The sequence below is a fragment of the Anomaloglossus baeobatrachus genome, chromosome 3, assembly GCF_048569485.1.
Source record: "Anomaloglossus baeobatrachus isolate aAnoBae1 chromosome 3, aAnoBae1.hap1, whole genome shotgun sequence".
NCBI lineage: Eukaryota > Metazoa > Chordata > Amphibia > Anura > Aromobatidae > Anomaloglossus > Anomaloglossus baeobatrachus.
In genome coordinates this window covers 507,154,650-507,179,260 of record NC_134355.1, presented here as the reverse complement: position 1 = coordinate 507,179,260, position 24,611 = coordinate 507,154,650, and positions in this window count along the sequence as shown.

Below are 24,611 nucleotides of genomic sequence, written 5' to 3'. Positions count from 1 at the left end.
CTATTAAGGATATGTTTAACGGCTGCCAAAAAGAACCAAGAAAATCTGCTGTTCTAAACCAAGAAAATCATATTTGTGTCCTTTGTGAAATCAGTTGCATGTTCTGAGACTTACTCACACAAACTGTAATCTTTACTTTATCTATTTTCACATTTTTCACATTTTATGCCATGACAGTAGTCTTCAGACATTTATCATACAGGTAGCTGTACCATACATAGCAACTCTCAAATGTAATAAAGCTTGCTCTATTTTTTATTGACTTTTAGTTAACTCACAAAATAAACTGAGCCTCATACTTGATAATTAACCTCAGTCTGACCCAATGTTTCCTAAGAATTATTTAATTTGTAGAACATAAAAAGTTTCTAAAATACTTTGGACTATAAATATATAAATGTAATATTGATGTCTGTGTATAAAGAAGGAAAACTGTAAGCCGATAATAACTAAAGCTATCAGACTACCAAAGCATTTCCCTCCAAAATAAAATAAAAAAAAATACTCTTGAAATATCACTCCCTGAAATGTTCTCATTTTATTTTATGCTCACTCAATCTTGAGTTATCCAACATATGCTGGATTTTCAAAGGTGACAACAACTAGTGATGGGTGGATATTAAATTATTTAGGTTTGGATTATTTGTCTAGAATATTTTGTACTATACTTGTGGGACGCCCTGGGCAAGCCAGGGGTCACAGGTCACAACACCACCACACCCTACACCCCAGCTAGGAACACCAAGGCTAACCAGAAATCCTTGTTGCCTTCCTCCAGGGGCTGATGTCCACACCAGGGGGTGGGCCAGGCGGTTGGCTCCGCCCACCGAGGAGTTCACAGCCCTGGAGGTGGGAGAACCAGGCAGTTAAGCTAGAGAAGTGAAGGAGTAAACAGAGGAGTTGAGTTTGTGAGTTCAAAGTGAAAGGAAATGGTAGAGGAGCACGTGAGAGGAGTAAGAGTAGAGACAGTACAAAGGAACAGTTAAGAAAGCCTGAAGTTGGTCCGGGTGTGTGCCCCGGACTGAGACAGCAAGGTCAGCAGACGGCGGTGACTGTCTGCAGGAGAGGCTGCTTGGAGGTTGCCGGAAGGACTGTGGACGGGTGGTGGCCCGGCGGTACCGGAGCGGTATACAAAGAGCAGTCAGCACCATTGGCAGGGGCCTTTCGGATCCCGGCAAGGCTAGGAGTCGCCGTGAATTTGCAAAATCCGTCAGTGAAGGGGACCTCTGGGTCTCCCAACAACCAAGTCCCGATGGAAGGCAACAGTCCAACCATTGTAGAGAGACACCGCCACCGCCAAGGCACCAGTTTCTCAGGGCCAGCGCCTGCGGGCAAAGTAGGGCTCCTCCGGCCCGTAAACAAGTCGGGGAGCGAGTTACCGTTGGGAACCCATCGCTACCATCATCATCTCAGGTGCAGGAAAAGGGACCGTCACCGTCAACTACTGGGGAAAAGCAAGTGCAGCCGTCCGTGGGAACCGTCTTTCCAGCCATGTGTTTTACCGAGAACTGTGTCACCGTCTCAGGCTGAGTGAGTACCACAGTGCCGTGAGGCACAGCGCTGCCCCCGCGTCCCTGCACCCCACCAAGCCCTGCACCAGCCCTGCCATCCAGCATCCCCCACCTCATCACTGGGCCCCGGGACAACTACCCCTTACCCACGGAGGAGAGAACCAAAAACTTTACTGCTCCCTGTCATCGCTCCTGGGATCCCCATACAGAGCAGCGGTGGTGTCCACATAATCACCACAACCGTGGGTGGCGTCACGGACAATAAACCATCCCAAAAACCAATCCCCTTTCACTCACGGGCGAGGAGCGCCGCTCGAGTCCCCGGGATCCGGCCCATCGCTCGAGCCACCGAGCAGCAGCAGGCCGCAGCAGCCGGGGCAGCCGGATCCGAGCAGTGGGAGAGCGCGGCATCCCCTCCTCCGCCTGCGACACTTGTATTTGTCACAAATAATGAATCTAATGCAAGTTAATGGAATGGGAAACTCAAATAATTTTCCAGTGGATCCTCCCAGGATATCTGGTGGGGTTGTAAAAATGCTGAAATGGATGGAAAAGTGCTGAAACTAAATGGAAACAGAATGGAGAAGATGCCTGGTTGCATTTATGAAACACTGGTTGCTTTTGGGAACAATGTTGTCAGAGTATTACAGCACTTTGATATGCTGTCCTCCACCTATTTGTGATAACCAGCACAGGTAGAATAGACAACTATGGGCTGCAGCTCCCAACTGTGTGCATTATCTCAAAAATAAGACAACTTTTTTTAAATTATTTAAATAAATAATAAAAAAATGAAGTGGGCTCCTGCCCATTTTTGGTAAGCAGCGAAAACAAAGAAGACAGCTGGAGACTGATATTCTCAGGCTCTGAAGGTCCATGCTTATTGGACCATCCCCAGCCTAAAAATAGCAGCCTGCAGCTGCCCCAGAAGTGGCATATCCACTAGATGCACCAATTCTGGCGCTTTACCTGGCTCATCCCAATTGCCCTGGTACTGTGGCAATTGGGGTAATACAGTTTATGAGGTTGATATTAGCTATGATTGTCAAAAATCACAGCTGCCGTCAAGCCCTGGGTTGGTAATGGAGAGGTATCTATGGGACATTCACACATTACGAACCCTGTAAGTATAAAGAAAAAATACACAAACACACAGAAATCCTTTATTTCTAATAATAAAGAAACACACCCTCTTTCACCAATTTCTTAATCCTCAATACACCCCCACAAGTCCAACATAATCCGCACGATGTCCCATGACAATACTGGCTCTGCTACATCTGGAAGCCATGGTGAGTCGTGGTATTAGAACTAGTGACCACTTATCGCGGCCTCCAGGATGCACTGAGAGTAGTGTGGGAGCTTCCCCAAGTGACCTCGGTTGAATTCAGTGCTGGGCTTTTGGACTGCATGTCACAGTCCAACAGTCAAGCACTGAGTTCAACTGAGGTCAAATCTCATGGTTCTGACGGTACCCTCTGTGTCAGCTGCCAGCTGTGACCTCAGGTGAACTCAGTGCCAGGCTATCGGACTGCATGTCACGGTGGAAGCACAGTCCAACAGTCCATCATTGAGTTCACCTGAGGTCAAAGCTGGTGGCTCACAGAGAGGTTACCTTGAGAACCTCCAGATGTGACCTCATTTGAACTCAGGGATGGACTGTTGGACTGCGTGTCACGGCAGAAGAGCAGTCTGACAGTCCGGTACTAAGTTCACCTGAGGTCACTGCTGACTGCTCACACAGAGAGTACCATGTAAACCACCAGTAGTTACCTCAGGTGAACTCAGTGCTGGACCGTCAGACTCTGTGTCATGGTAGCGGTGCAGTCTGGCACTAAGTTTACCTGAGATCACAGCTAGCGGCTCACACACAGACTACCATGAAAACCACCAGAAGCAACCTCAGGATAACTCAGTGCCAGACTTTTAATACTGCATGAAACAACGGTAGTGCAGTCTGTCAGTCAAGTAGCTGTGAGGTCCAGAAACCTTAAAGGACATTTTAAGGTAGACTTTAGGGTTATTGGAGTTCTGGTACAGTTCCCAGTAATGTCCCAGCAGCTGGGAACTCAAGACACCTTAAAGGCTCACTTACAGGCTACCTTAAATTAGAGTTCCCAGCCTCCAGATGTTCCAGCAGCTGAGAACTCCAGGAACCTTAAAGACTCCCTGAAAGGCTCATTTAAGGCTTCCTGGCCTCACAGCTGCTGGGAGACCCGGTGACTGTGAGCTCCAGTAACCCTTTAGGTTGCCAGAGCTCACAGCCAATGGGTCGTGCTTCAGCTATAAACCAGGTAACTTTAAAGAAGTCTATAAGGTACCTAGAGCTCCCAGCCACTGGGACATCTAGAGGCTGTGAATCCTTACCAGAGTTCATATTCTCCAGATCACCAAGCATCTGGTAACTCCAGAAACCTTAACGTCTCCCATAAAGTTTCCTGGAATTCCCATCTGCTGGGACATTTGGAGGTTGTGATCTCTTACTAGAGATCATAGCCTCCAGGTATCCCAGCAGCTGGGAACCCCAGGAATCTTAAAGTCTTCCTTAAAGCTTACTTTAAGGGAGCCCTTAAGGTTCCTGGAGTTCCCAGATGCTGGAACATCTGGAGGCTGTGAACTCCCTTAAAGGCTCCTTTAGGTTTTCCAGGTCTCATAGCTGCTGAGAAACCTTTTCACTGTGAGCTCTGGTAGCTTTTTATATTACCAGAGCTCACAGCCACCGGGTCTGGTGACAGCTGTCAACCCGAGTAATTTTAAGGGAGCATTTAAGGCTGCTGGGAAATCTGGAGGATGTGAACTCTTACCAGAATTTACAGTCTTCAGGTGTCCTAACAGCTGGGAACTCCAGGAACCTTAAAGGCTCCCTTAAAGGCCGACTATGGTTTTATTTTGTAGGCTATATACGGTGGTATTACATTGCATATGTATAGTAATATCATAGTGTGCTGGTATTATTGTATGGTATATAGTATTGAAGTATAAGGATAAGTTCACACACTGCATTTTTCGCGGCATTTTTGTGCGTTTTTCGGGTGCGTTTTTGCTCAGAAAACTGCATGACTTTGCTTCCCCAGCAAAGTCTATGAGTTTTCATTTTTGCTGTCTGCACACAGCGTTTTTTTTAGCTGCGTTTTTGTCGTGCCCATAAAAACGCAGCATGTCCATTATTTTTGTGTTTTTCACTGCGTTTTCAACCCATTGAGTTCAATGAAATGTTCAAAAACGCAATGAAAAACGCAAATTGCAAATAAGGCTGCATTTTAGTGCGTTTCTATGACTAAAAACGCAGCTATAAATGCAAGGGGAGGGTAGTAAAGTGACATGTACAGGAAGTGGATTCCTTCTGTTGGTAAACACAGAAGCGTGAATCCTGCCGGTACTGTCACCGCTGCTTCCACCTCCCGTCCGGCGCCATGTCCGCTCCCGTGCGGCGCCATGTCCAGGTGGGAGATGGCAGTAGCTGCAAAATCAAAAGAGAACAGTAGAAAAAAAAAATGTCATACTCACCTGTCAGCAGACTGCCGGTGCCATGTCCGCTCCCAGCTCCTCTCCTGTTACCGCCACCCCCGCTCCGGCTGTGTGCCGACTCCCGGGCAGCACGTCCATTAGTTGCAGGACCTGGCGGTGATCACATGATGCGGCACCTGACGCATCAGCTGATCGTAAGTCTCGTGGTGACGCCGTCTTTTTACCGCCTGACTGGCTAAAACTATCAGCTGATGCCGTCAGGAGACTTCATCAGCTGATTACCAGCAATCGGATGGGACTCTGCACATAAGTGAGTATTTTTTTTTTCACTGATGCATCAGCTGATTGTATAAACGGCTTTTATACAATCAGCTATGTGTGATGTGATTCACGTCCTTGAACCTGACACATCATCTGATTGCTTTGCCTTCCAGCAAACCAATCAGATGATATTGGATCCGGATTGGACGGCGCGGGACCCTTGACCCAGGATTACTGCAGAGGGGGGGTTCTTTATTTCAATAAAGATGGAGTCACTAATTGTGTTGTTTTTTATTTCTAATAAAAATATTTTTCTGTGTTGTTCTGCACTGTGGATTCCAATCCCCAGCTGCCTAGTTGTACCTCGCTGGACTCAAAAATTGGGCGAAGCCCACGTCATTTAATTTCATGAAATAATTAAAAAAAAAGGGCTTCCCTATATTTTGGTTCCCAGCCGGGTACAAATAGGCAGCTGGGGGTTGGGGGCAGCCTGTACCTGGCTGCTGTACCTGGCTAGCATACAAAAATATGGCGAAGCCCACGTAATTTTTTTGGGAGCAAAAAACTCCTGCATACAGTCCTGGATGGAGGATGGTGAGCCTTGTAGTTCTGCAGCTGCTGTCTGCTCTCCTGCATACACTATTGGATGGAGGATGCTGAGCCTTGTAGTTCTACAGCTGCTGTCTGCTCTCCTGCATACACTATTGGATGGAGTATGCTGAGTCTTGTAGTTCTGCTCCCCTTGCCTCTCCCTCCAGCACATAGTCCTGGATGGAGCATGCTGAGCGTTGTAGTTCTGCAGCTGTCTGCTCTCCTGCATACACTAGTGGAGAATGAAGAATATATTGAAGAAGGAAATGACATCAGATCTTTTTTCTTTTTTTTTTTTCCAACAATCTTTAATGGCATTGTTCACTGATAAAAAACGCATAAAAACGCAGTGAACAAAAACGCAGCAAAACGCAGCAAAAAAATGCACCAAAACGCAGTAAAAACGCATGCGTTTTTTTGCCGCTTTTTTTGCCGTGGGTGCGTTTTTGTACGTTTTTTGCTGCAAAAAACGCACAAAAACGCAGCATCAAAAAAACGCAGTGTGTGAACTTAGCCTTATGTAGCCTTTATATATTGGATTATGTGATCACACACTGTGCTATGTGGGCCGTGGATTTTTTGTATTATGTGACAATGCATAACATTATAAATATTAGGAAGGCCCAGGTACAAAATCTGCTCAATGTTCACAGGATTTTAGTGACAACTAAATGCAGTAATCAGCAAAATCATGGTTTGCTCTCTTTTTTTTCTAGGTTTTTGTTCATCAACAGTTTACACATCAACGTATGGGTGTGACTGGAAAGGGAGGGCAGAAAAAACAAAATTATAATTTTTTAATCTCCAGTATTATACATGAAAAATTTCATAGTTGAATTGTTGTTTTGCAGATAATTAAGTCTAATCTAATCTCTACAACATCTAATTATCTTTAATTATATGTGTGGCCAAGTCTTCTATTAAAACAACATAGACTGGGCTTATACAAAACCATAGTCTTGTACCATTTGGTTTGTCATTTATGCTATTATCCAAGATAAGTCCAGACATAACTGAGGTTATAAATGCTGTTTAATATGTATCTAGGTGAGGTGCAACATTCATATGGCTTTCTGCACAGAAAATAGGAGATGTGGATATAAGGCAAATGGATATTGTTGAGTTCAATCGTTTTCATTTCAATTTTTTAAGTGACATGAGATGTGTGCCAGTGACTTATCAAAAGCCCAGTACTTGAACTTTAAGGAAATCTGGTTAAACAGAGACTTAAAATAAAGAGTATTGACAGCACAAACCATCACCAGAATTGTTTCCACCAATATAGCCTATCTCATGAATGCACCATATATTTACTTACAGTACGAGTGTTGTAGTTATAGTATATTAAATCTAAAATTTAGGATACTATGACTCGAACGTTTCAAATATGATTTTAAAACTGAAATCTGTCAGTTTTCCTGGCAAGTCTGTTTTAGTCCCGAAATTTTTTAGGGAAACCACTTCTAAAAACAAATATGGTAATCCTTTACTGAAGACAACTTAAAAACAGTTTGGTCGGCATGTGGAAGCCTTCTCTGACGCAATTCCGGCACCTCGTGTGTCCTTGTCTGTTTTAGTAAATACTTTTATTTCTAAATAAATTTACAAGCCTGTAGCAACTTTTCTTAGAACCCTAAGATGTGCCATTCTTCTGCTATTCCTCCTGGATATGTATGTGTTATCTGGGTTTAATCATTCCTCTGCAAACTCAGATGGTCTCATCACTGTTGGGACAATGTCACAATGTGCAGACTATTGACAGGGGGTATGTCAGTCATACAAGGAAATGGTATAATACTTAAAATTCTTTGCCTCTCAGAATGGATTTGCAGTTATTTTTATACTATATGCTATAGGGGCGTATCTAGGTGAGTGGCACACTCAGCATTTGCTTCGGATGCAGCCGGTAGGAGGGTGCCATCGGGCCGCCTCATGCAGCGATCCAAGGTTTGTCCCCAGCAGCTGCATTTTGCCGCCCCTAGGGGAACTTGGCAGTTCTCTAAGAAGAGAAGGTGTAACATGTTGACTGTCAGCAATCAATTGCACTTGCATCTTTGAGACCAAGTACAATTGAAGCCTAGACCACTGTCAGTTTCCGTTCAGGGTATCTCAGTAGCAGGATCAGGTAATCTGATCCTGCTGCTGACATCACTCTATGTCCCACATAGACACGATGAAGTTTGAGTTGGTAAGCCCTCCAATGGTGCTGAAGACACCGAATATTATTGTAATGAGGGGGAAATTGAGGACAAAGTATGGGAAGTGAGAGGGGATGTGTGCAGACACTGTATGGGGACAAGAGGAGAAGTAGGAGGACACAGTGTGAGGAGCGATGCGTGCTGACAGTATGTGGAGCGAGAGGGGATACATGAGGATGCAGCGCCCCTGAATAGATCAGGGTGCTGCAGAGAACTGCATCCTTACCCAAGGTGCAGAGCCTACCCACCCATGGTTCCAGGTATCCAGGAAACCGGTGTCACTCCCATTTGCACCACAAAACCCAATCACCTCACATCAGTCACTGACAGACACACCAGGGGGGTTTGACTAGCTGGAAAATGGGCCAGTCACTTGGGAACTGGGCAGACTGAGAGGGGAGAGTGAAGAAGTGAGCTCCAGAGAGTAAGGAGCTGGGAGAGTTAGCTCCTGGGGAGCTAAGGGAAACTGATTGGGTCGCAAGCAGTGATCCGGGTCCAGAGGAGTCGGGGACCGGTAGCAGGGACGTTGGACAGGGGTGTGACAGACGTAGTCTTGGAGGGACTGTCGGCACCAGAAAGGCCCAACAGAACTGACCGGTACCAAGCACGATGGGGTACAGGACCCTAGGTCAGGAGCCAATTCAACGTCCTGACAATTAACCTGAAAGGGAGAGGCTCTTCAAGGACTTCCCTAAACGCTCAGAGACTGAGGGCATCAGCACAATGAGGGGGACAGGGTTTTTCCAGACACAGCAACCCACTGAGGTCCCAAGTGCCAGCCCTTAGGAGCATGGCTACACTACACATAGTGAGCAGGGCCCCCAACAGCTTGAAGCCACGGGGACTATCAACGGACAACAAATTGTGCATGGAGGCAGGCTCCGAATCACTAAGTGACACCGGTGGAACCGGGTACTTGGACGGACTCCCGGGAGCGGCAGCTGTACTCAGAGACTTTAGTTTACCTACAGTGTGTGTGTTTCCTTTCTCCACCTCATCCAACACCACGGCACCCTGTCCTCCCAAATCTACCAACCCCCTGAGCCCAGGGCCTTCCCTACCTGCGGAGGGACTGACATCTTGCTGCTTCACACCATCTGCCCCGGTACTCCCTCCAGCAGTGGCGGTACTCCCATTATCGCAACCCGCAGGTGGCATCACAAACTTTTTCCCTGTAAATAACCCCTTTTACGGATCAGAGTGTCCGCCGAGCCGGGTCTGGACCTCTCGAGCCACGACGATTCCGGATCTGAGCAGCCCGATTAACACCGGGGCGGCACAAGGACACATTATGAAGATCAAGGGGGATGGGTTCTAACACAGTATGGAGAGTGAGGGGGATGTATGAGGACACAGTATGAGGAGTGAGGCGGGAGAAGGGTGTGGACATAGTAAGGGGAGCAAGGGAGGGAATCGGTGCAGATACAGTATAAGAAGTGAGGGCAGGATGGGCACAGATACTGTACTGGGAGCAAGGGGAGGAATTTGAAGACAGCATAGAAGAAAGGGAGGTGCGTGTGGACACAGTATCTCATGGAGTGATGTGTTCTTACACAGTATGGGGAGCAAGTTGGATGTATAAGGACTCAATATGAGAGGCAAGGGATTGAAGACTGCAGACACAGCAAGGAGGCAAGAACACGGAGGATGAGTGCAGACATGATATGGGGAGTTAGGGGGGAAGAAATTTGAAGACACAGTATGGGGAGACTTGAGGACACAGTATACGGATCAAGGAGGGAATGGGTGTGTAAATAGTTTGGGGAGTGAGGGAGGGAGAAATTTGAGGACATAGTATGGGGAGCAAGGGGATGGGTGTTGACACATTATAGAGAGCAAAAGGATGTAGAGCATGGAAGAAGAAAAGTGTCAGGAGACACAAAATAAGGACTTAGTAGTGAGGGGGCAGTATAGAGAAAGGTTAGCATGTGACAGTGTGAGTGTACAGAAAGGAGAGGACAGTATTCCAAAAAGTGGGAGTGTGATGAAGGGGGCACAGTATAGAGACTCAGCAGTATAGAGGTGGACAGTGTCAGAAGACAGTGTGACAGTCTTGTTTACATGTACTGATTGTGGTTCTGGTGATGTTTTACTGTACTGAAGAAAGTTCTGGAGATGTATTCCTGTACTGATTGCAATGCTGTGTTTTTGTACTGATGGTGTTCGTGTGATGCATTTTGTCTACTGATTATGGTTCGGGAAATGTATTTCTGTACTGGTGATGGTTCTGGTGCCATAGTCTAGTGCTGTTATTGGTAAGGATGAGCGAACCAGAACTGTAAAGCTCAGGGTTCGTTCCAAACACCTTCTGTCCAGTGCTGAACCCTGAACACAGTCTTTTGACTGTACGTCTAATTCCTGTTCGGGTTTGTCACCAGAATCAAGGTTGTTGAAAGGTTCCAGAGCAGCAGGTTTTTAGGCTGTGGGCACTTCCACAGTAGTAGTCCGGCTGTGATTGGCCGGCACATCCTGTGACTCAGCCTATACAAAGGCTGGGTCACTGGACCACTTTGCCTTTACTAGAATAGGGAGAGTATACTGTTGGATTGAGGGCCAATGATAGGTGCAGTTAGTAAAAAACTAAATACTGTAAAGATAGGACGCTGTAGGAGTGAGGGACAGTGATGAGGTGCATGTAATTCTAAATCAAATGCAGAGCTGCATCACGTAGCTTTGCGTAGTGGTCCAAAACAGCAGCGTACAGGGAGTGTAATCTATTAGCATAAATTACCAAAAAAGCTAGTGTTTTCCAGCATGCCTTGCTGTGTGATTATCTCTGAAAACTTTTACTGAGTTGTTGCGAAGCTTTGTATAGCGGACCAGTGGCCGTAAACAGCAGCATACAGGCAATGTAATCTATTAGCTCAATCTACCAAAAAAGTGTGGGTACAGTGTACCTTGTGTGAATATCTATGAAACTTCATACTGCAATGCATCACTCAGCTTTGAGTAGCAGTAAAAAAGCAGTAGTGTACAGGCAGTGCAATCTATTAGTGGCCACAGTACCACGAAACCCAAAAATGGAAACAGTTATTCCATTCTGGTTCCAACATTTCTTCTATCACCAGTCACCCCTGCAGAATGCATAAGGCAGCACCTGGTGACAGAAGAAGACATTGCAGGAGCAGGTTCTGGTGATGTGACAGGTTTGTTCTAGGAGTGGAAACGAATTCCTAAAATTCACAGTTTCACAAAATTTCAAACACTTTGAAATTCAATTTGCAAAAAAGAAAACCTTGCCCAATGCTGTGTCCCACAATGCTGAAGCATAAGGCAGGGGATAGTCTTTTTGCATGGCCGCACAAACTTCCAAATAATACCTTGGAATTATGACATCTGCTTCTGTACATCTACAGTGATTATCATGCCTTGGTGGCCAGTACCTGGGCCATGACATATCAGTGTACTGTATAGTCATTTTCTATCTATTAGTAAATTGGGTAAGACTCTCTTCTGTAGAGTGTAAGCCCTTATGATCAGCAGAGTCCTCGCTATCTCTCTCTCTCCTAAGGGTTACTTCTCACATAGCGAGATCGCTGCTGAGTCACGGTTTTTGTGACTGACCAGTGACCTCATTAGCAATCTCACTGTGTGTGACACTGAGCAGCGATCTGGTCCCTGCTGTGAGATCGCTGCTCGTTACACACTGCTCTGGTTCATTTTTTGGACGTTGCTTTCCCGCTGTGAAGCACACATCGCTGTGTTTGACAGCGAGAGAGCAACGATCTGAATGTGCAGGGAGCAGGAGCCGGCTTCTGGCAGCCTGCGGTAAGCTGTAACCAAGGTAAATATCGGGTAACCAAGCGAAGCCCTTTGCTTGGTTACCCGATATTTACCTTGGTTACTAGCGTCCGCCGCTCTCACGCAGCCAGTGTTGGCTCCCTGCTCCCTGCACAAGTAGCCGGAGTACACATCAGGTAAATAAGCAAAGCGGTTTGCTTATTAACCCGATGTGTACTTTGGCTAGGAGTGCAGGGAGCCAGCGCTAAGCGGTGTGCGCTGGTAGCCAAGGTAAATACCGGGTAACCAAGCGCTTGGTTACCCAATATTTACCTTAGTTACCAAGCGCAGCATCGCTTCCACGCGTCGCTGCTGGCTGGGGGCTGTTCACTGGTTGCTGGTGAGATTTGCCTGATTGACAGCTCACCAGCGACCATGTAGCGACGCACCAGCGATGCTGACCAGGTCAGATCGCTGGTGGGATCGCTGGAGCGTCGCTAAAGTGTGACGGTACCCTAAGGCGGGCTTTGCACACTACGACATCGCTGTGTGTGAAGCCGCAGGAGCGAGGAACATCTCCTACCGGCGTCACTGCGGCTTCCGTAGGATATGAGGAAGGAAGGAGGTGGGCAGGATGTTTACATCCTGCTCATCTCCGCCCCTCCGCCGCTATTGGCCGCCTGCCGTGTGACGTCGCTATGATGCCGCACGACCCGCCCCCTCAGGAAGGAGGCGGGTCGTCGGCCAGAGCGACGGTCGCAGGGCAGGTGAGTGCATGTGAAGCTGGCGTAGCGATAATTTTCGCTACGCCAGCTATCACACGATATCGCACCTGCGTCGGGGGTGGGGACTATAATCAGCATCGGCTTGCGATGTCGCAACGTGCAAAGCCCGCCTAAGTGTATTTTCTGAACAATTACAAGCTTTCCAGGATTGAGATATGAGCATATCTATTCACTGCAAATCTAATTCCTGTAGCAATTCTGATGAAGCTGGCAAATTTGAATATCAGAATATCTGCTCATCTCTAGTTTCTACTTTCCTTTAATATAATAATAAGTAACAGCCTATTTGGAAATTGAAAGTTTATAATTTCTTCACATCATTGCTAATGTAACCCCAAACTGAAGCTGCACTAAAATTTACAAAGCAAAAATGAAAATGTGTAAAGCAAAGATTACAATATACGAAGAAAAATAAAAATGGAAATTGGTAATCAAATATCTGAAATAGAAGACCACAAGAGCAATCGTTTTGTGGGAGAGGCTGCACTATCTATTATGTAGCATGTCAAAAAGAGAGCTGTATGCTATTGACTTAATATGAAAGGCTTATTTACTTGTCATGTAATACATGTCAATGCACATCCCCATTCTTATAAAGTAACCACTATGTGGTCTAATGACAGGCTCAATGGACCATAGGTTACTGCAGTCTATAAATTACAATGCAACTATGTTCTTTCCCAGAAAAGGATCATTAAATCAATGTCAGTTTTACTAGGCCAGCATGTGCCGAGGATGGATGAGAAACCCACAGACGATGTAGGACCTTATCCAAATATTGCAAACTATGACATTTCTATGGCCTCTGCAGCAGAGTACTTGGATTGACCGTACTTATAATCTGTCTGTGTTAACGAGACAGTTCACTTATTGTGCTTCATTATATCTGATACAAATATATTCTATATATGTGTTGATTTATATAGTATGCATTACACACAAAAACATATAAACACACTCTGAGCATGCTAAGTTATGAGTAAACATATTATATATATATATATATATATATATATATATATATATATATATATCTATATACATAATTGCCTTATTCTGTCTGTCTGTCTGTCTGTCTGTCTTGCTCCAAAATTGTGTCCTTACGGTGACACAAAGCTGATTGGCCGATGGGCTCGCCATGGCCCCGCCCCCCCGCACGGATTGTCCGCTCGCCTCGCCTCGGCTCCACCCCCCCCACGGATTGGTTGCTCGCCTCGGCCTGGCCCCGCCCTCCGCATGGATTGGCCGCTCGCCCCGGCCCTCCGCACGCATCGCCAGACATAACCTTGCGCTGCTGGGATCGTGACGGAGCCGGTGAACGCTGGTAACCATTATACACATCGGGTAACTAAGGTCCCTTGGTTACCCGATGTGTATCATAGTTTCCAGTGTACACCGGCTCCGTCACGATCCCAGCAGCGCCAGACATAACCTTGCGATGCTGGGATCGTGACGGAGCCGGTGAACGCTGGTAACCATTATTCACATCGGGTAACTAAGGTCCCTTAGTTACCCGATGTGTATCATAGTTACCAGCGTACACCGGCTCCCGGTACACATGTGCAGGGAGCCGGCATTATACTCCTCTCCCCCCAGGACTACTCCTCCTATTATAGTCCTCCTATTATACTCCTCTCTGAGTATAATAGGAGAACTATTATAGCATGGGGGATGGAGCACGATGGAATGCGCAGCATGGGGGATGTAGCAGGATGGGGAGTGCGCAGCATGGGGGATGTAGCACGATGGGGAGTGCGCAGCATGGGCGATGGAGCACGATGGGGAGTGTGCAGCATGGGGGATGGAGCACGATGGGGGTGCGCAGCATGGGGGATGGAGCACGATGGGGGGTGCGCAGCATGGGGGATGGAGCACGATGGGGGGTGCGCAACATGGGGAATGTAGCACGATGGGGAGTGCGCAGCATGGAGGATGGAGCACAATGGGGAGTGCACAGCATGGGGGATGGAGCACGATGGGGAGTGCGCAGCATGGGGGATGGAGCACGATGGGGGTGCGCAGCATGGGGGATGGAGCACGATGGGGGGTGCGCAGCATGGGGGATGGAGCACGATGGGGGTGCGCAGCATGGGGGATGGAGCACGATGGGGGGTGCGCAGCATGGGGGATGTAGCACGATGGGGAGTGCGCAGCATGGGGAATGGAGCACGATGGGGAGTGGGCAGCATGGGGGATGGAGCACGATGGGGGGTGCGCAGCATGGGGGATGGAGCATGATGGGGGGTGCGCAGCATGGGAGATGGAGCACGATGGGGGGTGCGCAGCATGGGGGATGGAGCACGATGGGGAGTTCGCAGCATGGAGGATGGAGCACGATGGGGAGTGCACAGCATCGGGGATGGAGCACGATGGGGAATGCGCAGCATAGGGGATGGAGCACGATGGGGGGTGGGCAGCATGGGGGATGGAGCACGATGGGGGGTGCGCAGCATGGGGGATGGGGCACGATGGAGGGTGCGCAGCATGAGGGATGGAGCACGATGGGAGGTGCACACCTTCCCCCAACACACACACACAACACACCACACACACACTGGGAACCGCAAACACCGCCCTACACAGACACCCACACACAGACAACGCCGCACACACACAACACCCAACACACAAACACCGCGGCATACATAAATATGCGCACATACCGCACAACACACACATTGCACAAACCATACATCCCCCCAAAACACACCACACCCACACAAACCGCGCAACACACACACACACAACGCTACAGACACACAGCGCTCCACAAACAATGCAACACAGATACAACACCGCTCTCACCCCCCGCCACACCCAGACAACACCCAGAACATGTACAGCGCCCTACACAAACACTTGGTAACTACACACAACAACATCTATATATATATATAACAAAAATCATACATGAACTACACAATACGTAAATTCTAGAATACCCGATGCGTAGAATCGGGCCACCTTCTAGTATATATATATATATATATATATATATATATATATGTGTATTATACAATCTGAATAAAACAGAATGAAACAGGGGTTCCCTTGCTGGTTTCCCATGCTGGTACTAACCTGACTTCATACCGGACTGGCAGCACCTTTACAATGTGGAGAGGTGCGTATCTGGATGATGTGTAAGTATAAGACAAAAAAGGGGGTCCAGCCGCACACTGTGAAAAACCAAAATAAATTCTACCTAACAGGTACCCCTGTTTCATTCTGTTTTTTTTCCTATTGTATAATGCATATAACAGGGAGTGGTGCTCTGTTTGCTGGATTTGCACTCTAGCTCCTGGCCGCTTCATTAGCCTCTTTTTTGTTCACCGGCTGATCATGTAGGCTTTAAAACCCAGAAAAGATGCAGTGTAGTGTAGGACCCAGCAAAGGAGGGTGTCGTGAAGGGGCGCTGGGCTGGTATTACAATGGCCATTATAATATGCCAAATACCTCCATTTATGATTAAAGGTAGAATTTATTTTGGTTTTTCACAGTTTGCGACTGGTCCCCCTTTTTTGTTATAACCGTATTTTTCGGACTATAAGACGCACCGGACTATAAGACGCACCCTGGTTTTAGAGGAGGAAAATGGGAAAATAAAACTTTAAGCAAAAAATGTGGTCATGACACACTGTTATGGGGCGAGGATCTGCTGCTGACACTGTTATGGGGGTAATGTCCCCAAATTCTCTACTAAGGTACCCCATCCTGGTAATGATCCTCCTGCCTTGTATATGATCCTGCTATAAACCCCCATCCAGCCTGTTCACATACCCCCCCCATCCAGCCTGTTCACATACCCCCCCATCCAGCCTGTTCACATACCCCCCCCATCCAGCCTGTTCACATACCCCCCCCATCCAGCCTGTTCACATACCCCCCCCATCCAGCCTGTTCACATACCCCCCCCATCCAGCCTGTTCACATACCCCCCCCATCCAGCCTGTTCACATACCCCCCCCATCCAGCCTGTTCACATACCCCCCCATCCAGCCTGTTCACATACCCCCCCCATCCAGCCTGTTCACATAACCCCCCCCCCCCCCATCCAGCCTCTTCACATAACCCCCACCCCCCCATCCAGCCTGTTCACATACCCCCATCCTGCTATATGCCCCCATCGTGCTCATATACCATCCTGGTATATGGCCTGTATCCTATAGCACAGAGAAAAAAATAAACGTTTATACTCACCTTTTCCTCACTCCCTGCAGCACCGATCATATCTTCCTCTCTGGCACGCTGACCTGTGTGTGTGGAGCCGTTCCCCTGCAGCACGCGATGTCTTCCTGTCTGTGCCGATCAGCTGACCAGCTCAGCACAGATCAGCTGACCGGCACAGATCAGCTGACCGGCACAGATCAGCTGACCGGCACAGATCAGCTGACCGGCACAGACAGGAAGACATCGCGTGCAGCAGGGGGGCGGCTCCACACACGGGGACGGGTGAATGCACTGATTCACTGCACCCCGCGCTGGTAATGACGCGCGGGGGGCAGTGAATGCAGCCGCACATGATCACTCCAGGCTGTAATTGCCAGGGGTGATCATGCGGCCGGCTCTTTACTATGCGCGCGTCCCCGCTCGTCCTCCCGCCCACCTGTCAGTGCCGGCTTCAGCGCTGAGAGATGGGCGGGATGATGGGCGTGCATATGTAATGAGCGGGCCCACGTGGTCACGGCAGGCGCTGCTGCTGCCTGCTCGTGCCCCCGATGACCTGCAGCACCCTCATTCCCAGCCGCAGCCCTATAGTCAGACCATAAGACGCACCCCCAACTTTCCCCCAACATTTGGGGGAAAAAAAGTGCGTCTTATGGTCCGAAAAATACGGTATACGGTATATATATATATATATATATATTAGCTTTGTTTATTGTAAGCTTTTTATTTTTCTCCTCAAAGTAGTAAAAATCTAATATACATTTGGTATCGTCGTTACTATAGAACTAAGTTACCAGGTCATTGACAGAATTGCTTTTTGTTTTTTTAATTCAGCCACATTTTAGAATAAAAAAAAAAAAAAGATAGATGGAGGTTATATATATACTAGCTGTAGTACCTGGGCGTTGCCCGGGATAGTAATTGTCTCTCTGTCTGTCTCTCTGTCTGTCTCTTTCCTTGTTTGTCTGTTTCTATCTCTCTGTCTGTATTTGCATCAGTCTATCTGTCTCAATCTCTGTATCTGTCTGTCTCTCTCTCTCTCTGTCTCTTTGCTCGTCAGTCTCTTTGCCTGTCTGTCTCTGTGCCCGTCTGTCTCTTTGCCCATCTGTCTCTTTGCCTGGCTGTCTCTTTGCACGGCTGTCTTTTTGCCCGGCTGTCTTTTTGCCCAGCTGTCTGTTTCTAGGTCTGTCTCTTTCCTGGTCTGCCTCTTTCCCGGTCTGTCTCGTTCCCGGGCTGTCTCTTTCCCCGTCTGTCTCTTTCCAGGGCTGTCTCTTTCCCCATCTGTCTCTTTCCCCATCTGTCTCTTTCCCCGTCTGTCTCTTTGCTCGTCTGTCTCTTTGCCCGTCTGTCTCTTTGCCCATCTGTCTCTTTCCCGTCTGTCTCTTTCCCTGTCTGTCTCTTTCCCCGTCTGTCTCTTTCTCCATCTGTCTCTTTTCCCGTCTGTCTCTTTTCCCATCTGTCTCTTTCCCCAAATGTTTCTTTCCCCGGCTGTCTCTTTGCCCGGCTGTCTCTTTTCAGGGCTGTCTCTTTGCCCGGCTGTCTCTTTCCAGGGCTGTCTCTTTGCCCGGCAGTCTCTTTTCAGGGCTGTCTCTTTCCCCGTGTCTGTATCTTTCCCCGTGTCTGTCTCTCTCTATCCGTCTCACCACCGACATCTTTTTACCTCACACAGCTTGTTATACTAACAGTTTATTTTGTTCCTATAGCAACCAGTGACAGTTGCTATTTATAGCCTGCAGCTCCCAGCTCCATTCAGTTTAAGGGCTCCAGGATTTTTGTAGAGTAACTGGAAAGCACGGGGTAAAATTTTCCCACTTAAACATAGTCTACAATGCTCCCTGGGTCACATGAGGCATCTGTGCAAAATTTCGTGATTGTACATGCGATGGCGGATTCCTTTAGCGGACATAAACACATACACACATACACTGAGCTTTATATATTATATATATATACAGTACAGACCAAAAGTTTGCTTTTCAAAGAGTTTTCTCATTCAAAGAGTCTTCTTTATTTTCATGACTCTGAAAATTGCAGATTCACATCGAAGGCATCAAAACTAGGAATTAACACATGTGGAATGAAATACTTAACAAAAAAGTGTGAAACAACTGAAAATATATCTTATATTCTAGGTTCTTCAAAGTAGCCACCTTTTGCTTTGTATAGTTTAATACATTTTAAGGGGTTTACAATAACAGGGGAGGGGGTAATTGAAGTTTTTAAAATGCATTCTTAAAAATATTGTTGAAATAACAAAGAAGGGGAAGAGGAAGGGAAGAAAGGGTAGGCTAAAAGTGGATGGGGAAGGGGTATTGGAGGGGAAGTGGGAATGGAAGGAGTTAGGGAATATAAAGGGGGAGGAGAAAGGGAAGAAGGAAGACGTTGAGGCAATTCGTTAAGTTTCAAAGTCAAGCAAGATTATAAACTCATATTCATTTAGCACAGTATATAAACACATTCGGAAATAACATATTACATTTATATTATTTAGATAATGTCAAGGAACTAAGTCAAAACAAGGTTTGGCATGTATTTCTGGGACCAAAGAGACCATCTTATTTTATATCTTTGATAGTTTTTTTCTTTTAACGCAATATTATACTCATATAAATTATGAGCTGAAACCCTGTCCCACCTTTTGCTTTGATTATTGCTTTGCACACTCTTGCCATTCTCTTGATGAGCTTCAAGAGGTAGTCACCGGAAATGGTCTTCCAACAGTCTTGAAGGAGTTCCCAGAGATGCTTAGCACTTGTTGGCCCTTTTGCCTTCACTCTGCAGTCCAGCTCACCCCAGATCATCTCGATTGGGTTTCATGTCTGGTGACTGTGGCGGCCAGGTCATCTGGCGTAGCACCCCATCACTCTCCTTCTTACTGAAATAGCCCTTACACAGCCTGGAGGTGTGTTTGGTGTCATTGTCCTGTTGAAAAATAAATGATGGTCCAACTAAACGCAAACCGGATGGAATAGCATGCCGCTGCAAGATGCTGTGGTAGCCATGCTGGTTCAATATGCCTTCAATTTTGAATAAATCCCCAACAGTGTCACCAGCAAAGCACCCCCACACCATCACACCTCCTCCTCCGTGCTTCACGGTGGGAACCAGGCATGTAGAGTCCATCCGTTCACATTTTCTGTGTCGCACAAACACACGGTGGTTGGATCCAAAGATCTTAAATTTGGACTCAGCAGACCAAAGCACTGATTTCCACTGGTCTAATGTCCATTCCTTGTGCTTTAGCCCAAACAAAGCTCTTCTGCTTGTTGCCTGCCCTTAGCAGTGGTTTCCTAGCAGCTATTTTACCATGAAGGCCTGTTGCACAAAGTCTCCTCTTAACAGTTGTTCTAGAGATGTGTCTGCTGCTAGAATTCTGTGTGGCATTGACTTGGTCTCTAATCTGAGCTGCTGTTAACCTGTGATTTCTGAGGCTGGTGACTCGGATAAACTTATATCCTCTGCAGCAGAGGTGACTCTTGGTCTTCCTTTCCTGGGGCGGTCCTCATGTGAGCCAGTTTCTTTGTAGCATTTGATGGTTTTTGCCACTGCACTTGGGTAAACTTTTAAAGTTTTCCCAATTTTTTGGACTGACTGACCTTCCTTTCTTAAAGTAATGATGGCCACTCGTTTTTCTTTACTTAGCTGCTTTTTTCTTGCCGTAATAGAAATTCTAACAGTCTATTCAGTAAGACTATCAGCTGTGCATCCACCAGACGTCTGCACAACACAACTGATGGTCCCAACCCTATTTATAAGGCAAGAAATCCCACTTAGTAAACCTGACAGGGCACACCTGTGAAGTGAAAACCATTTCCGGTGACTACCTCTTGAAGCTCATCAAGAGAATGCCAAGAGTGTGCAAAGCAAAAGGTGGCTACTTTGAAGAACCTAGAATATAAGACATATTGTTAGCCGTTGCACACTTTTTTGTTAAGTATTTCATTCCACATGTGTTAATTCATAGTTTTGATGCCTTCAATGTGAATCTACAATTTTCAGAGTCATGAAAATATAGAAATAACTTTGAATGAGAAGGTGTGTCCAAACTTTTGGTCTGTACTGTGTGTGTATATATATATATATATATATATATATATATATACAGCGTGCTGTTTTTTCCAAATATAAGATATTGTCCTATACTTTTTATTTCGTTGAAATTTTTGGAGGATGTCTTATTCTTGGAGAAACACGTTTTGGGGTAGGTTTACCCCCCCAAGAAAAGACCCTCCCTTCCCAGGAGACTCATACTTACCAGACCCCAGACGGCTGAGTGACTCCGAAGTCCTCCCTGTGATCTCCGGCAGCCGCTGCCAGCCAGTATGCTGCACGTTGCCTCCTGCTGCTGGACGGACACACACACATACACATAACACAGACACTCCATCCATCCAGCGGTACAGAGTGCATCCTTTAGGGTATACTTGGAGGCCCGTATATCCTAGCATCTACCCCGGCCACAAGGATGGGAGGAAGTCACGTGTCCCAGGTCTTTGCGCTCCACCGCACGACTTCTGAGGATCGGTATCGCTGGATGTGGTGAGCGATCTGAAGGGTGATTGTGTGTGATGTGATGTGTGATTGTGTGATGTGATGTGTGTGGGGGTGCAATCGCTACAGGTCCAACCTGACTTCCACGTTAGCTCCCTTGTGACATTCGCACTCTGAACGTTAACATCCCCATTGATAATCCACTTTCTGCATCTGTTACTCATCATCTTTCTCTAACCTCTTTTCTTGGCGCTTAACAACTTACTAACTCTCCTACAGATGAAGATGGTAATACATTGGACCTGGTATTCTTTCAACTTTGATCAGTGTATGACTTCACTAGCTCCTGTCTCCCACTCTGTGATAGCAACCTTCTTTCTTCCCCTGTCAATAATTTTGTCCCCACTCAGAACACCTAGCAGCTTATGAACAAATTACCATTTTCTTTAGCTCCAAGTTCCTCCCTCTCCTGTCCAGGCTTAACAGTGTCACATTATAATATGACATTGGAAAGTGTCCTGGATGTAGGTCCTGCAACACACAGGTCAATGACACAGACTACAGCAACCCTGGCACATGCTGCAACATGTCCCCTGCAGCTGTGTTCTAGGTGTGGCAATCGTCAGTGGAGAAAATCATTTTCAGTAGAAAACTTCATTTATTATATGTGCATGTTAAGGGGTAGCGCGGTGGTTCCGTTGTTAGCACTGTTGCTTACCATTGTTCTAATCCCACCAAAGACAACATTTGCAAGGATTTTGTATGTTCTCCCTGTGTTTGTGTGGGTTTCCTCCGGTTACTTCAGTTTCCTTCCACACTTCAAAGACATAATAAAAGGGAATTGAGATTGTAAGCCGTGGCGATGATGACTGTAAAGGTCTGCAGAATATGATGGCGCTGTATAAGCAAAGAAGATAAAAATATTGACTGCTGCCAGGTATGATTGGGATACATTTGAGATAGATGGCGATGAACTAGAAGTTGTAATGGACTTCAACCCACTTGGATCAGTGATCACTCACAATGCAGTGACGACACCTGAAGTGAATAGGAGAATAGCTATGGGAAAATAAACAATGAAGTCACTGGACAAGGTCCTCAAATCGAGGAATGTTTCACCACTGATGAAGACATGGCTCATACATAGTCTGGCCTTTTCTGTAGTCGCATATGGATGCGAATCCTGGATGATAAAGAAACAAAATGGAGAAGAATCAACACCTTTCAAATATGGTGCTGGAGAAGGATGTTATCAATACCATGGGTGGCAAAAAGAATAAACAAATCAATTTTGGAATAAATCAAGCCAGACATGTAACTCGAAGCAATGATCACCAAGCTACGACTTGCCTACTTTGGACACATAATTCAAAGAGAGCAATCACTGAAGAAGGACATCATGGTTGGAAAAATAGAAGGAAAAAGGCAAAGAGGAACGCCAGAACCCCGATGACTTGATACTATCAAGATAATGGCGGTGAAGACCCTGTTACACCTATCTAGGGTTGCACAAGATCAATCTTCCTACAGTGTGTTCATCCATTAAGTCGCTATGGCCCAAGATAGAGCTGAAGGCAATTAAAAAAAGATGCTATGAGCAAAAGCCCAATAATTATAGATGAGAAAATAGTGAAATATTTGGGTTTGGATTATGCTATCTGAAAACCGAGTACTGTTCCAGTATTCGGCACGAATGACAAATCAAATTCAAGTCAATGGGGAACCCAAGCATTTTTCTTGAAGATGTCCCAGAAAAATGGTCGGGTTCCTCATTGACTTGCCTTATATTTACTATTCTTGACGACAACTGGCACAGTACTCAGTATTCGAATAACATAATCCGAACCTGAATTTTTCACTATTACCCAATCACTAATAATATAAGCAAATGCATAACAATGCTCAAAACGTATAGCTCTGCTCTCCATCTTGCCAAACAAGCCTACTTCATCAGCCTCGTCACATCACTATATAGGAATCCAAAACAGCTCTTCAAAATTTTTAAGTATCTACTTAGCCCTAAAATAAAGACATGCATAACGAACCTCAGCACTGAAAATCTGGCCACTTATTTCCAAGAGAAAAAAAGAAGCATATCACTCAAGACATTTTCACCCAATACCCTCACAGATTAGATCCCCTTCCATTGCGCACCTTGAATTCACTTTACATTATTGAATTTGTCACATAAGATGTTTTCAAGGCTCCTTGCTTCCTCTTGCCCTACAACCTACACTAGTAACCCAATCCCTAACATTTCTTTCAGTCACTGTCCATCTAAGTAAAATATTTAAGCTCCCTCTTTCTTCTGGAATCTTCCCTTTTTCATTCAAACACACCATCATAAGACCATTGCTAAAAAGAAATCCCTTCACCAGAAGTGCTCTGCTAACTATAGACCTGTTTCTAATCTTCTCTTCATCTCTAAGATCTTGGAATGCATTCTCCACTTTCATTTACTCCACTATTCCTCAGAAAATTGTCTTCTTAATGCTACACAATCCAGTTTCTGCTCTTCACTATCTACTGAAACTACAGGTACTAAGGTCTTCAAAAAATCTACTAAGAGCTACATCTAATGGTCACTACTCCCTGCTCATTCTACCGTGTCTCTCTGCAGCATTTGACACTGAAGTATCAACTTCTTCTCACTATGCTCCACTCACTCAGCTCTCTCTTGGCTCTCCTTCTACCTCTCAGACTGATTCTGCAGAGTATCATTTGCCAGTTCATCTTCCTCTCCTCTTCCCCTTATTGTCATACCGCATTCCGCTATATCCAGTATGTTGTACTATTGGTTTTCTTCACCAATGGGCAATAGTAATTTGTGGATCTCGAGACAGCCCAGTGATTCCATCCCTTCATATAGTGGTACAAGTGAATTTTTTGCATTTTTTTTTTCATCCAATAAAGATATTGCATAGATATCGTATTCCAGCCTTACGAAAGGTATATTACTCAAAACTTTGCTATACTTCACTCTGTGGTGTAATAACTTTTTTTATATGAGAACAGAAAAATAAAAAGCATTAAGAAAAACATTATCTTTTGTGCCTATTCTTGGTGTGCTATCCCTTTATACAATATGAATTTTCTGACACTCAATTGTACACCTCTTTTCCTGGCATAAGCTTCACACAAATCCCTTGGATTATCTATCTGATGTTACATCATGAACTGTTTCTCAATCAAAATCTCTGCAAAACTGAAATTCTTGCATTTCCTCCCTCCATTAACCTACCTGAACCATAAATTACAACCTATGCTTCAAGGAGGAGAAATCCTGGGAATGTTTAATTTAGTTTTACGGAAATGTAAAAGAAAAAAAATTCTTTCCACTTCTTCCTTTTCTTTTCAAGGTCAAGTGCCACCGATCAATAATCGGTAGATATTCATGGCTGCAAGATTGTTTTTCCTTTTGT